This window comes from Nicotiana attenuata, chromosome 1 (assembly GCF_001879085.1).
Source record: "Nicotiana attenuata strain UT chromosome 1, NIATTr2, whole genome shotgun sequence".
NCBI lineage: Eukaryota > Viridiplantae > Streptophyta > Magnoliopsida > Solanales > Solanaceae > Nicotiana > Nicotiana attenuata.
Genome location: NC_031989.1, coordinates 28,749,968 through 28,764,725, shown reverse-complemented (window position 1 = coordinate 28,764,725; position 14,758 = coordinate 28,749,968). Strand labels below are relative to the sequence as shown.

Sequence of the window (14,758 nt, the reverse complement as noted above, 5' to 3'; positions counted from 1 at the left end):
CGAATGTGCCTTGTGTGCAAAATTTAAGGTCAATCAGACGTGATTTGATAGGTTTCGTCATCGAATGTGAAAGTTTGAAGTTCTAAAGTTTATTAAGCTTGAATTGGGGTGCGATTCATGATTTTGATGTTGTTTGGTGTGATTTGAGGCCTCGAGCAAGTTCGTGTCATGTTTAGGGACAAGGTTGGTGTGATTGGACGGGGTCCCGGGGGCCTCGGGTGTGTTTCGGATCATTTTGGGCTACTTTGGATGCTGGTTTTCTGATGTCTGGTGTTGTTCTTCGTGTTCGCGAGGATCCTCTCGCGTTCGCGAAGAAGGATTTGTCTTCTGGGATTTTGTTCTTCGCTTTCGCGAAGAGACTCTCGCATTCGCGAAGAAGGAAATCTCTATTGCATAGGTCTGTCTTTGGAGGCTCATAGCTCGAAATCTAAAAGGAATTGGGAGATGACTAAAACAGGAAAGTTGTAGATCTTGGTGTCTAGTTTTCAGAAAGTTAAACCATTTGTCATTTGGAGTGTTTTACAAAATGTTATGACCATTATACTAGAGGCTTTCTGAGAAAAGTTTGGAAATGGCTTTTGAGAATTTTGTTCATCGCGAATGCGATTGGAGGCCCGTGAACGCGAAGAAGGGTCGCCTGGGCAGTGTATAAGTTTGCGAAAACGGGTTTGGCCATTTCATCTCATTTCCTCCATGGGAGACGACCTAGGAGCGATTTTGGAGCTCCATCTTCATCATCTATGTCAAGGCAAGTAATTCCCACCTATTGCAAAAATACTTGGATTATATAGAGATGTTAACATGGAAATTCATGGGAAATTAGTGGAAATTTGGGGTTTAGGTAGAAAACCTAAAAATTGGCATTTTTGGATTTTGACCACGAATTTGGGCATGGAATTGGGAATAAATTATATATTTGAGTTCGTGATGTTATGGGTAATGTTTATCTTCGAAAATTTTCGTAATCCGGGCACGTGGGCCCGAGGGTTGATTTTATTGAATTTTCGAGCGGAGCTGAAAATTATTGTAAATTGGATTATAATAAGTATTGGAGTATATATTTTTGATTTGCACATTTATTGACTAGTTTTGGAGCGTTGGGCATTGGTCTGAGTTGTTGGAAAGGCTAGGGAGCCGGCAATGGAACTTCGGAGCAAGGTAAGTCTCTTTTCTAACCTTGTAAGAGGGAATTAACCCCATAGGTGAATTGAACTAATATGTGCTTCTAAGTGTGGGGGCTACGTACGTACGAGGTGACGAGAGTCCATGCGTAGCTACTATTATGCTTATGTCCGGGTAGTCTAGGACCCAAATCATGTTATATTTGCGATGTTTGCATCCTACTTGTTAATTTAATTGTTAAAAATATATTGGAACATGATAAGGAAGTTGTAAAAGGTTAAACTTCACCTACTTGAGTTTTGGACAGGTCATTTGACCGTTAATGAGAATTTATATTTCTTTGAACATTAGCCCTTAATAAATCTTGAATTGGTTGTTTATATGTGTTTCTCTTGTTGTGGAGCGGGCCGAACGCCTCAGTAGCAGATAGATGCATCTATGGTTCGTGTCGTTCGACCCTCGGCAACACACATTTTATATTTATGTTAGATCGGGCCGTACGACCTCGACATGATTTGCGCATGATTGATTTAGTTGTTCTGGAATTGATAAAAGTTGATATTACTTCATTGGCCTGAGATATAAAATGGTAAATGATAAAAACAAAAAATGAATTTGGAAATTTCTTATTAACAAAGAATTGTTTACTTACTTCATGATATTGAGTTTACTGCCGCTCTATACAATCCCTGCTTAATCATATCATCGATATTTTTATTTACAACCCATAGTAAGTGTCGGAGTCGACCCCTCGTCACTATTTCTTCGAGGTTAGACTGGATACTTACTGGATACGCGTTGATTTACGTACTCATACTATACTTGCTGCACACTTTTGTGCAGGTACATATGTGTCTAGTGATCCTGTGAGAGCAAATGCGTGGTTAAGTGCCGGGACTTAGGTGAGCTGCATTTCCACATTTCGATCCGCAACCAGCAGAGTCTCCTTCAGAGTTACTTATGTATTTTCCTGTCTAATTTGTATTCCGGAAAGATGCTGTATTTTATTTTATCTTCCTAGTTGATGCTCATGCACTTGTGAGTAGTGTAGTTGGGAAAATATTATCAATTACTCTGTAAATTTTATTTCTCATTATTTAATTGAAGGAAAAATCATGATTTCAAAATACTAAAATGAGTAATTAAGTTAATCAAGTATTGTTGGCTTGCCTGGCAACGGTATTAGGCGCTATCACGACCTTTAATGGATTTTGGATCGTGAAAGCAAATTTGCAATCACTAGAGATTCAAGCTCTAAACAGCCCATAATCTGTCTGCCTTGTGATAGCACTTTTCTTCCTGGGTTATCTCACTATTAATCTCTGTGGCCTTTAGGGTCACCATTTCTTTTCTCCCAGAGCTGTTGGTTTGCATACGAGTACCTACTGAACTTCCAAAAGTAACTATAGGTAATATCTTAGGTCTTCCTCTTCCCCTACCTTTTCCTCTTGCCATGGCAGAACACGCCGGTGTCGGTTAGCTTACATACGCCGAGAGCATAAAGCAAGAAGATTTCATGTGGTATGCTTAAAAAACTATGAGGTTTCTTCTTTAACATTTTCTAAGGTCTAGCAATGGAGTTTTGAGATTTTTGCAGCAAATCACCAAAAGCTATATCCGAACTAAAAGTTTAAGTACGGGTTATCAACATTCAAATGATTTTAACAATAATCGATCATTAACTTTTATTTTTCACCCATCAAACAAGACTTTCAAGCTTTAAAAATTTAAGAACTATAGTGTTCAAGTGAAAAAAAAGGACGTTTTGCTAAGACCGTAAAAATTAGCAATATTCCGCCAGTACCACCCCTTTTCGCGGGGGGGGGGGGGGGGGGGGTCACGACCCAAATTGCACATTAGGCCGTGATGGTGCCAAACACCGTTGTTAGGCAAGCTAACACTAATCAACTAGTAAATCCTTCATTTAAAAAATTAGTACGTGAAAACTTCTCCTTATTGGTAAAGAAATTAGGAGTTTGAAGCTTAACCATAATTACAGGAAAGTAACAATTACGAACTTATATCATGATAGTAATCCAAAAATCATAAGATTACCAATGTGTGTGCCAAGACCTGGTGTCACAAGTATGTGGGTAATCTAGTACAATATACAAAATCATACTATCCTGCTATCTGGAAAAGAAATAGACAGGAAAAGTAAAGACATAGAAAGACTCCAGCTGCTGCAGAACGGCTCAAAACGGCAGCTCACCGGAAGTCTCAAGCTGAGGAGTCCACTCTATGCGCCGGACTGATGGCCAGATGCACATGCCTCAAAGCCTGTACAATCAAGTACAGAAGAGTAGCGTGAGTACATAAAAATATGTATCCAGTAAGTATCTCGCCTAACCTCGCAGAAGTAGTGACGAGGGGTCGACTCCGACACTTACTAGGGCCAACAATATAATAATGTGAAGTTCCAATTCTTAAAGCATAATGTATCTAGATAACAGTCAAGCTTATACCAGAACAATAACCAAGGAATTTCCTCCATCATATTTAAGAAGGCAAGACACTTTCTTTATTTAAAACAAGTGGCATATCAAGAAATGAAGCATACAACTACACAGAGTTCCCATTCTATTATCACACACAATTACCACCGAGGACGTTCGACCCGATCCAACATAAAAGTAAAATGTGCATTGCCGAGGGTTGAACGGCGCGAACCATAGATGCATCTATTCACCCCGCTCGCGAATCATACATGCGACACGGTAAAAGCATAACCCCGCTCACGAATCATCCGTGCGATGCGGTCAAACATAATTTTTATCATTTAAAACACAACACTTCTTTGATTCTCTTTCAAAAATGAAGACAATTCTCTCGAAGCCTTTAAATCCTTAGATTTTCTTCAACTTAATTACTTTGTTACAATTAGCACATATAATCAAATAGTAGTGTCCACAAAGCATGGTGTAAACCTATACCCGGACAATAACAGAAATAGTAGCTAAATACGGACTCTAGTCACTTCGTGCATATGTAGCCCCCACAATTAATCACATATTAATTAAGTTCACCTATGGGAAAATTTCCCTCTTACAAGGTTAGAAAAGAGAGTTACCTTGTTTCGAGCCTACTTCCAACTCAAGGATGCGTTCAAACTCTCAAACCGGAGCCGTACAATCTGAAACTATTCAAATAGTGTAAAAACCAATCATTATAGGTTTACAATTTCATATTCTAGCTATTAAAGTGATTATCCAACCCCAAAGGCAAGGTTCCTAAAATTCACCCCCGGGCCCGCGTGCCCGGATTCCGGAAATTTTCAAAGGAAGTTGTTACCCATAACCTAAGGATCAAGAATATATGATTTTTACTTCATTCCATAATGAATTTCGTGGTTAAGTCTTGTTTTTACAAAAAACCTAGGTTTTACTCTAATCCCATGATTTTCACTAATCTATGCATGTTAATCTACCCAAAATCCAAGTATTTAACTCACATATAGTAGGAATTACTTACCTCCAAAAGCTTGGTGAAGAACCTCTCTCAAGAAGCTCAAAAATCGTCCACAATGGAGTGAAAAATGTGTCAAAAATGACAAACTCTCGTCATTTAATGAAGGCTACTGCCTTCAGCAGTTTCCGCATCTGCGGTCCTGGACCGCTCCTGCACCAACCGCATCTGCGGAAAATGGGCCGCTTCTGCGGAAGGCCCCCCGCTTTTGCGGAGAGGGGGCCGCTTCTGCGGTAACTGGGCTGGCCACCCATGGCCGCATCTGCGTTGGCTTAGCCGCTTCTGCGGGCTCGCACCTGCGGCTGGCCAACTGCAGGTGCGGTTATGACAGAAACCTGGAGCTTCAGCTCCTTCTCATATTTTCAACTTAACTCGAGCCTCGTCCGATTGACGCTCGGGGCCCCCAGGGCCCCGCCCGAACATACCGACAAGTTTGAAATGATAAAATAAACTCACTCGAACCCTCGGAACGCCGGAAATAACATTAAAACTAGGAATCACGCCCTAAAACCAATTGATTCAAACTTATGAACTTCAAGTTCTTCAATTTACTCCCAATGTGACGAAATACACTTATACTGTTAGATCTGATTTTAATGATAAAAATAATATATTTATTCTTTGTATAGGAACTCATTGACAGCATTCAAGATTGAAGGACTCAATCAGAAAAGATCATGAAGAGCATACAAGATTGACGGAATCCATCAGAGACAATTAAGGAAGGAACCCAAGATTAAAAGAGCCAATGATACTGACGGAATCAATCAAGGCTAAACTGAAGGAATTAAATCAATCAAGAGTATCGTAGATCTTGCTAAACTGAAGGAATCAAATCAATCAAGAGTATCGAAGATCTTCCAAGATAATCAATCAAGGATACCAAATTTGGAAGGATCAAGAATTGAAGAAGGATATCCAGCGCTATCAAGTCACGCATAAGGGAAGTCATTAAAGCCTTTCGTCAAGCCATAGCCGTTGCTGAATAACCTTATTCTTGGAAAGAATCAATCTCTTTCCAAGGATCAAATCTCTTAGGTTGGCAAATCTCTCCAGAAATCAAGCCTCTCTCAAAGTATTTAAACTTGTATCTGTACCTTAGCACATATACTTTGATCGAACCAAATACCCTCTCTTTGTTCTACTACAAACAAACATTGTAGCTCTACTAGATCTGCTGTGTAACAAGTTAGAGAAGAAAGAGAGAACAACACTGGTGAGGCATTGTATCAAAGAGAAACGAGTGATATAGGAACTGAGCTTTTGGTGTAGATCACACCAATCACTGTGTACTCGAGAAACTCATTCACAGAAAGAGAACTCCTTTGCAACCCAAAGGGGACTGGACTAGGATTCACATTGAATCCGAACCAGTATAAAAATTCTGGTGTCTTTAATTCCTGCACTTAATTTCTGCATCTTAAATTTTGTCCTTACTGCTATTAATTCATTATATCTAGTCGACTCATTAGAAAACTAGTCAACTGGTAGCAATTAAGTTTAAAAATAAACAATTCACCCCCCTCTTGTATACTCGGATTGACACCAAATTTTGCGTGCAAGTCTTAAATGACATTACGAAACTATTCTCGATCTTGAAATTTTGTTCAGACCTCGATAACACAAAAACCCACTCCAAACCAAATTTAAAGAACTTCAAAATCCTTAAGGAATCAACTTTCACTATTAGGCGCCAAGACGCTCCCAGGTCATCCAAAACCCGATCCGGACATATGTCCAAGTCTGAAATCATCATACGAACCTATTGGAACCATCAAATCCCGATTCCGAGGTTGTTTACTCAAAATATTGATCGAAGTCAAACTTGGCCTTTTAAGACAACCTTAAGGAACCAAGTGTTACGATTTCAACCCAAACTCTTCAAAATCCCGAACCAACCATCCCCGCAAGTCATAAATCAATGAAAGCAAGTACGAGAAGTCTTATTTAGGGGAACAGGGTTCTAGAAAGCAAAACGACCGGTCGGGTCGTTACATTCTCCACCTCTTAAACAAACGTTCGTCCTCGAACGAGTTTAGATTCATACCTGAAGTGCTAAATAAGTGTGCATATCTACTCCGCATGTCCTCCTCGGACTCCCAGTTTGCCTCCTCGGCGGGTTGGCCCCTCCACTAGACCTTTACCGCAGAAATCCTCTTGGATCTCAACTGGCGATCCTGTCTATCAACAATGGCAACTGGCTCCTCCTCATAACCCAAGCTCTCATCTAGCTAAATAGTACTGAAGTCTAACACATGAGACAAGTCGGGGTGATAACTCCGAAGCACAGACACGTGAAAAACTGGATGAACCCCTGACAGGCTGGGATGTAAAGCAAGCTCATAAGCAACCTCCCCAACTCGCCTCAACACCTCAAATGGGCCTATAAACCTTGGGCTCAACTTGCTCTTCTTCCCGAATCTCATAATACCCTTCATCAACGAGACTTTCAAGAGAACCTTCTCGCCGACCATGAATGATACATCACGCACCTTCTGATCTGCGTAACTCTTCTGTCTAGACTGTGCTATGCGAAGTCTCTCCTGAATCATCTTTACCTTTTCCAAGGCATCCTTCACCAAATCAGTACCATATAACTTAGCCTCGCCAGGCTCAAACCACCCGATGGGGGAACAACATCGCCGACCATATAAAGCCTCAAATGGAGCCATCTCGATGCTGGACTGATAACTGTTGTTGTAAGCAAACTCGGCCAAAGGCAAGAACTGATCCCACTACCCTCCAAAGTCAATTACACACGCTCTCAGCATGTCCTCTAATATCTGAACTGTCCGCTCCGACTATCCCTCTATCTGAGGATGAAATGCTGTGCTGAGCTCCACACGGGTCCCCAACTCACTCTGAACCGCTATCCAAAAATGTGAGGTGAAATGAGGGCCTCTATCTGATATGATGGAAACAGGCACACCGTGCAACCGACACTACAAGAAATTTGATTTTTAACGACCACTTCTTAACGAAGGGACATAAATCCGGTCGTTATAGGTGTACTTATAGCAACCAAATTTTTTTCCGGTCGTTGAAACGAATTATTAGCTCAATATTAACGAAGGGATAATATTTGGCCCTTAAATATAACATATCCCGTCGTTAAATAATTAATTAATAAAATATGGCACTAATTTTTCCCTCTTTTTCTCCCAAACCCACGCCTGGATCCGCCAACCTCCCCTTAGAAGAGAAAAAAAACCCTAAGGCTTCTCCAACACCTCTATTGTGAACACTTATTTGGGTAAACCTACAACTGCTATTTATCTTGCGAAGTAAAATTCAGCGAAATTACTGGTGTTCAAACGTTAATATCGTCATATTAGCGAAACTGGTGGTCACCTCCATTGATAACAATTGCTCATCTTCGAGTTTTTTCTCATCACGAAAGGTTCGAAATTGTATCATTTTTATGTTAATTTTAGTTTAGATAAACCTCAGTTCTGAACCATGGCTGTTCAAATTCAATTATTAAGTTTTGAACAGAAAAAGTGTATGAAAAGCTAGGGTTTTAAGGGCAAAATTTCTTCTCTGCTCTTGAGTTTTCTTCTTTGATTTTCTGTTTGTGTTTCAAATTTTAGAAGAAAAAAATACACAAAGAGATATACAAAGATTTAAGTTTTCTTCTCTGATTTTCGGCTACTCCTCTGATTTTGGGGTTAAGTTTTCTACCTTGTTGACCTTTACTTGTAATATGAAGCAGCATAATGTTGAGTGTGTATGGTCATTTTTTTCAAAGAAATGCTTGCTAAACGTGTTTTTCCTAATGTTGGTACATTCAATATACTTTAACAAGTTTTTTGTGAGCAAGGAAAGGTCGAGAGAGTGAGTTATTTGCTTGCAAAGATGGTAGAAAGTGGTTATAACCCTGATGTGGTTACTTATAATACTTTGCTTAATTGGTATTGCAAAAGGGTAGGTATAAAGCAGCTTTAGAATTAATCGATTGCAAGAATCTAAAGGTCTTGAGGCTGATGTTTGAACATATGATATGTTTTAGATAATTTATGTAGGAATAATAGGAGTTCTAATGGTTATTTAGTATTGAGGAAGATGGGGAAAAGATTGATTGTTCCGAATCATATCACCTATAACACTCTTATTAATGGGTTTGTGAAAGAGGATAAGATTGATGTTGCAGTAAAAGATTTTTCATGAGATGTTGAAGTTAAATCTTTCACCAAATTGTATCACTTTCAGTGCTTTGATTGATGGACATTGTCGAGTAAGAAATCTTAAAGAGGCTCAAGAAATGCTGAATGAAATAGATGCAAGAGGTTTACGGCCCAATGAAGTTTGTTATGGGGCTCTCTTGAATGGTTTCTACAAGCGTGGCATATTAGTTTCTGCAAGAAATATCCTCATAAAGATGAAGTTGGATGGAATATTTCCTAATCATATTTCATATACAATGTTAATAGAAGGGATGTGCAAAATGGGGTCACTTGGAGAAGTTTTACCTTTATTCAAGGAAATGTTTTAGAGGAGTAAATGTCCTGATGTTATTTCCTACTCGGTGCTTCTAAACGGATTTTGTAAAGCTAGAATGCTAAATACAACAATGGAGATATTAAGTAAGATATACAAGTTTGGAGTTTTTTCAAACAATGTGGTAGACTCTACTTTGATCTACAACTTTTGTAAGCAGCAAGATCCCCTAAAAGCAATCAGAATCTATGTAATGATGCAAAAATCAGGCCATAGTCCTAACACTTTCATATGCAACTCACTAATATCTTCTCTTTGTACATGTGAAAGAGTAAGAGAGGGAGAGGGTTTCATGCGTCACATGCATAAGATTGGTCTTGTTCCCAATTCTATTGCTTTTACTTCTATTATGAGTTGCTATGGAAGTGTAGGTGAAGGGTTAAAAACACTATCCTGGTTTGACGAAATGATTATCTTGGGTAGTCAACCTAGCTTGTACACCTATGCAAGCTTACTAAAGGGAATATGCAGAGGAGGAAACCTTATAGAGGCACTTGGCTACATATAGTATTCTATTACGAAGCTACTCGAGACTAGAAAAAAATATCTGAGTGCTCTAAGTTATATCAGTCACTTAGCAAATATGGTTTTGCACCAGATAAATTAACATGCCACTTTGTGATTCATTGACTCTGTGATTCGAGCCTGCTGGATATTGGAGTTAAGTTTATGATAAAGAATATTGTGGGAGGAACAGTGGCAGATGGAATCAACTTTCAAGATTGTGAAGCCTGTGTACGTTCCACGTGGTATCTTAGCTAGGAGAGGAGGGCAAATCTTTAGAGCATTGGGATCTGTAAGAGTAAATGCTGAACAAAGAGGTTCGATTGGCAAAAGTAAAAGTTTTAGTGTATTAGCTTCTAATCAGAATAAGCTAACTCATAGTGATAGTTTTGCGCCTCCTGATTTTGAGCCAATATTGGAAGATGATGCTCCCTTTCCTCGTGAGGAATAAGTGATGCAAGGCAGTCAGAGATGCGAAATAAGTAAATAAGTATCTTACTGTCTCAAGCTATAATTTTTTTGCTGCTGTTACTGTATAAAAACTCTTTTATACCTGACTTAAATTGAAATTTGCAGGGCCATGTCAATCTGAAAAGGCAAAAAAGTTGAGAGGAGTGAATAGGTGTAAAAAAATTGCAGGACTCAAAGTTGAAGAAAAGTTGAGCGTTACTTTTTACCACAACCCAGTTGTTGGAAGAATCATGTCTTATTTATGAGACACTTAGTTATATTGGTTCGTGATTGTAATATGTGTCCATTGCACGTACATTCATGGGCGGACATCGAAGAATATAAGCGGCAACACATGTGAGAAGTTGTTACTGTAAGGATTTAAAGCATTACTTTATTAATTTTTCTTCTTCATTTCTTCTTTCACAAATGAAAAGGAAATACTTGTGAGCTTACATCATTGCATTGAATAGTTGATTAATTACAAAAATAAAATTGATTTTTGGAAGTTCTTTCCAAATGATCTTTTTTGGGTAATTTGGTGTCATATGAGATCTCAAATTGTTTGAAGGCAATCTTTTTCGTGTCTATGTAAGACAAGGCGAACCTCCACATTTCTCTCCTTTTCAGTGTCTCTATGCTTCTTGTTTGTTATAAATAATTTTTACTTACCAACCAAATATGACTTGATGATCACCAGTAGGACAAAGCCTTAACCTTTCAATTGGGATAGAAAGTATATCACCAAATTATGTCCTTTATTGCAAGAATATTACATTGCAGCAGTGAACTCCTCAGTTTGCTTGAACATAATATAATATCATCAAGGTTGGTACTTCATTATCTATAGTTCTATACATCCATCTCTACAATAACCTCAACCACCTCAGATCTGGATTAACAATACATGTTTAACAACTACAATATTACTCCAATATGGTAAAATCATGCAGAATCAGATTTTTAATGTCTCATAAACATCCGGTATGCCATGAACAAACTGTCATATAAATTAGCCAACTTTAATCATACTTTTTCTCTCCATCTGACTTTGAAGTTTTTCTTTAGCATGCCTCAATGCATTAAGAACTTCTCTCACAGTGGTGTCACCACTATTAACGGGATCAGTATTTTCTTTTGGCAAATCTACAGAACTAATGCCAAAGTGTTATTGACATTCTCCTCTTGCTGATGTGTTTTATCTTCATTTTTCCCTTGATCTTTGAGTGAAGATTTTGAGCTAGAACAAAAACATATTAAAAGTTAGACCAACTTTGGTAATATTACATAGTAATAAAGATTTGAACATATTTACAATGTAATAGCTTTTTGACAGATCAATATAGGGAAGAAATATGTGCAACACACTGTGGTCTGAATCTGTCATGGCTTATCTATGACACTGTTGTGGATGATAAAGTTTCCACAATAGGACCAATCTCCCACTTTCATATCCAAAGTCACAGACTTAAGAATCTGCACTTTCTATCAATTAGAACTCGTATAATAACCTTTATAATCTATTTATTATCTCTTTTGATACAAACGAGTGGTTAACTTTTTATTTTCTAGTTTACTGGATAAGTTTCATGTTTACTGATATTAAGTCTTAAGTCATTTTGTGATGCTCTAGAAGATGTGCCAAATAGGGTGGGAATGGCTTGTGAAGGAGCATTGTTTAACATATGATTTCATAACTATTTATTAACATCTTGTTATATTAAGTGGCTAACCATATTTTTCGGCGTGTTCTCAATTTAGGAAAAAAAGTGCAAGAAACTCGGTCAATAGGTCTAAGTTGAGTATGCCTCATCGTACGGGTAGTAAGCCAATTAGAGAGATTCTTTATGAATTGGTGAGTTAATCTTGCAATTCTGTTAAGAAATCACATCCTTGTTAAAAATATTTCTTTGACTTGTTTATTTTATTGTGAAAGGAGGTAAAGATGGCAATCCACCAGATGTGGCTACTATCTTTTTTGAGACTCGTTAGAAGGATAGCAAGATTGTTGAACCTGAAACCAATGAAAAATATGTATGTTTGTTGATAAATTTCATTTTACATCATTTCTTTACTGTGTTGCAGTATTTTAATTAAATTATCTTTTATTTTATAGGCTAAAGTCCAAGAAGTGGTGCAATCTGAATCGTCTCTTACAAACATTAAGGTTGTAGAGAGGTGCTTTGGTCCTCAACGCAAGAGTCATGTAGTTAGATTTGTTGGTTTGATAACCGTTTAAGGGTTGAAAGGTGGTAACTCCTCAAAAGCTACATTATTAGAGAAGTTGAATGCTACTAAAACGAAAAATGAATCACGGACGCCTGGAAGAGCTAGAGAGTAGATATGATGTGTAAGACAGTAAATACGCATAGCTTGCAAGTGCAGTATTTGATCGGCCTTCATCACCATCTTCAACTTAGCAGTAGATTGAATCATTTAACAGGTTAGTAGATTAAAATCCTATTAAAGTCTCTAATAAAATTATTGCAATGCTCATGTGGAAATTTTTGCAGCACACAGTAAAGGGTAATTAAACAAGCAAAGAAAATGTCCCAGCTCCTTTTCTTTTCATGCTCTTCCTCATTTTACCTTTATCAGACATAGATTAGTAAATGAAAGAATATAGCTTAGACTAAATGCTTATATCATTAAATAATTTGCTAGTATTAAGCTATTTTTGGATTAGAAGATCTCCACATCAATTGGTTACTTGAAGGAGATTTTTCCTTCCTAATATGGGTGAAGGAATATAGCTTAGGCTAAATGCTTATTTCATGCATGTAATTTGCTAGTATTACTAGGCTAGTCCAAATTCTTTTTGGTTGAATAGGAAATTTCAGACTAATGTGAAAGCCAGAAAGTAATACTAAAGCTTTTGGAATGAACACTTAATAGACAGAATTAGTTACAACCTCTAAACCAAAAATATACAAAGGATAGGTGATAATTAACAATTTAAAATAGAAAAAGGTAACATTCGTTCTATTAAAAACATACATGAAAAGAGAACAAGTTTTTAATATTCTTTCAAGACATATCTAGTGTTCGCATAGAAAACACTTTTCAAAAGAACCATTTACAAATTAATAATAAAACTCGATAGCACACACCTGTTGAATATTAACATCTCCGCTGATAGAAAATAGGCTAAGAAAATTATCCAAATGCATGTGGAATTCTCTGAAAATGCTTATTATATAAGTATGTAGTTTGTAGAGAAGGTTGTTGTTGTCGGTTCTTCAGCCATATCGTACTACTCAATGAACCTTCTGTTGCAAATTGTGTGCTTGATTTTTCACTGTAGAGGTCTTAAGTTATTTGATGACTGTGGATTGAATTGCCTGGTTAAAGTTGTGTGCAAATATTCAGACCAATTGATGACTTCAGGATCAGCTTCTGATGTATGCAAATATTCAGACCATTTTGGATTCTTGACTACACCACAAAGGCTTCTCCATCGCCGTAGCATCTCATCCTCCAAGTGCTTCGGCTCCACTCCCCCAAAATTATCATTCAACTAGCTCTCCAATTTTGTTCTTCTTTTTCGTTCTCTGCTTATATGCTACAAATATAAAAGTTATATAGACAAACTGTCACTTACAAAAAAGAAAGGCAGCACATTAGAACAACAGTAACGCGGTGAAAAAAGAAAAAGAAAGGAAAGTTAAATGGGCATAAGAATAAGTTTCCAAGACATTGTTATACGATTTGGGGGAAGAATATATTTGCAAAAACAAAAGTAGACATTTTTATCAAAGAAATCGTGTATGAAAATTGTGTACACGTCTTTTTATAATTTCCCACAATCTGCTTCTCCCCATGAGAAGGCATTGTTATTCAAAGAAAGAACAGTTTTTTGCAATTGATCAATACTAGTCATCTGATCGTTGTATTATTTCAATTTCTTGTTTATGGCCATTAGTGTATACTTTAATGGATCTATGTTTCTTCATTAGTTGTTTATTATTTATTACTAAAGTGGCATACACTTATGTTAACAGATCAAATATTTGAACTCCGAAGAAGTTGTCCTTGAAGAAAGTGTAGAGTAATTTCAAGTACAAGAGGTTTATATTTTGTTAGGATGGTTTAAAGCGACTATACATATGCTGTAATTTTTTTTCTCTTCTTAGGAATTATTAAAAATGATGTCATATGATTTAGATTGGTTTCTGGTAAATATGACACTTTACTTCTTTGTATTGACAAAGATACCAAGTATTTGGTTTATTTTAGAGTGTTATTGGGTGTGTATGAAAGCATATAAATAATTATTTCTATACATTTAAATTAAATTTTTGTACTTATACTTGGTACAATTTTACATTGGCAAAGAAATGTGGTCATTGAAGCTCTTCAATGATATGTTTCTCAAACAGATAAATGGGTATTAACAAAGGTAAATTTTGTTCATAAAAGTAATACAAATAACGAAGGGAATATTGGTCGCTAAAAGCACTTTCAATGACTGAATTAGTTGTCATTAAAGATTTTTAACGACTAGATAACAATTTAACGAAGGGAAAATTCGGTCATTAAAAAGGATGTATAACGACCGGAAATTATGTCATCGCTAAAGAATCTTTAACGACCGCATTGTAATCCGGTCGTTAACTTTTAACGTCGGGGCTTTTAACGACCGGTGACGGCCGGATTTTTTTGGTCGTTATTAACTTATAACGACCGGATTTGAACTTTTAACGACCATATTTCCCTTCGC

General features: G+C 37.2%; 1 long non-coding RNA gene across 1 annotated transcript; it reads left to right on the top strand.

Annotated features, from left to right (window-relative positions):
* Positions 11,985–14,285, top strand: LOC109240493. The gene is made up of 3 exons (XR_002070086.1): positions 11,985–12,072; positions 12,155–12,481; positions 14,040–14,285. It is a non-coding gene; the product is annotated as an uncharacterized LOC109240493 (long non-coding RNA).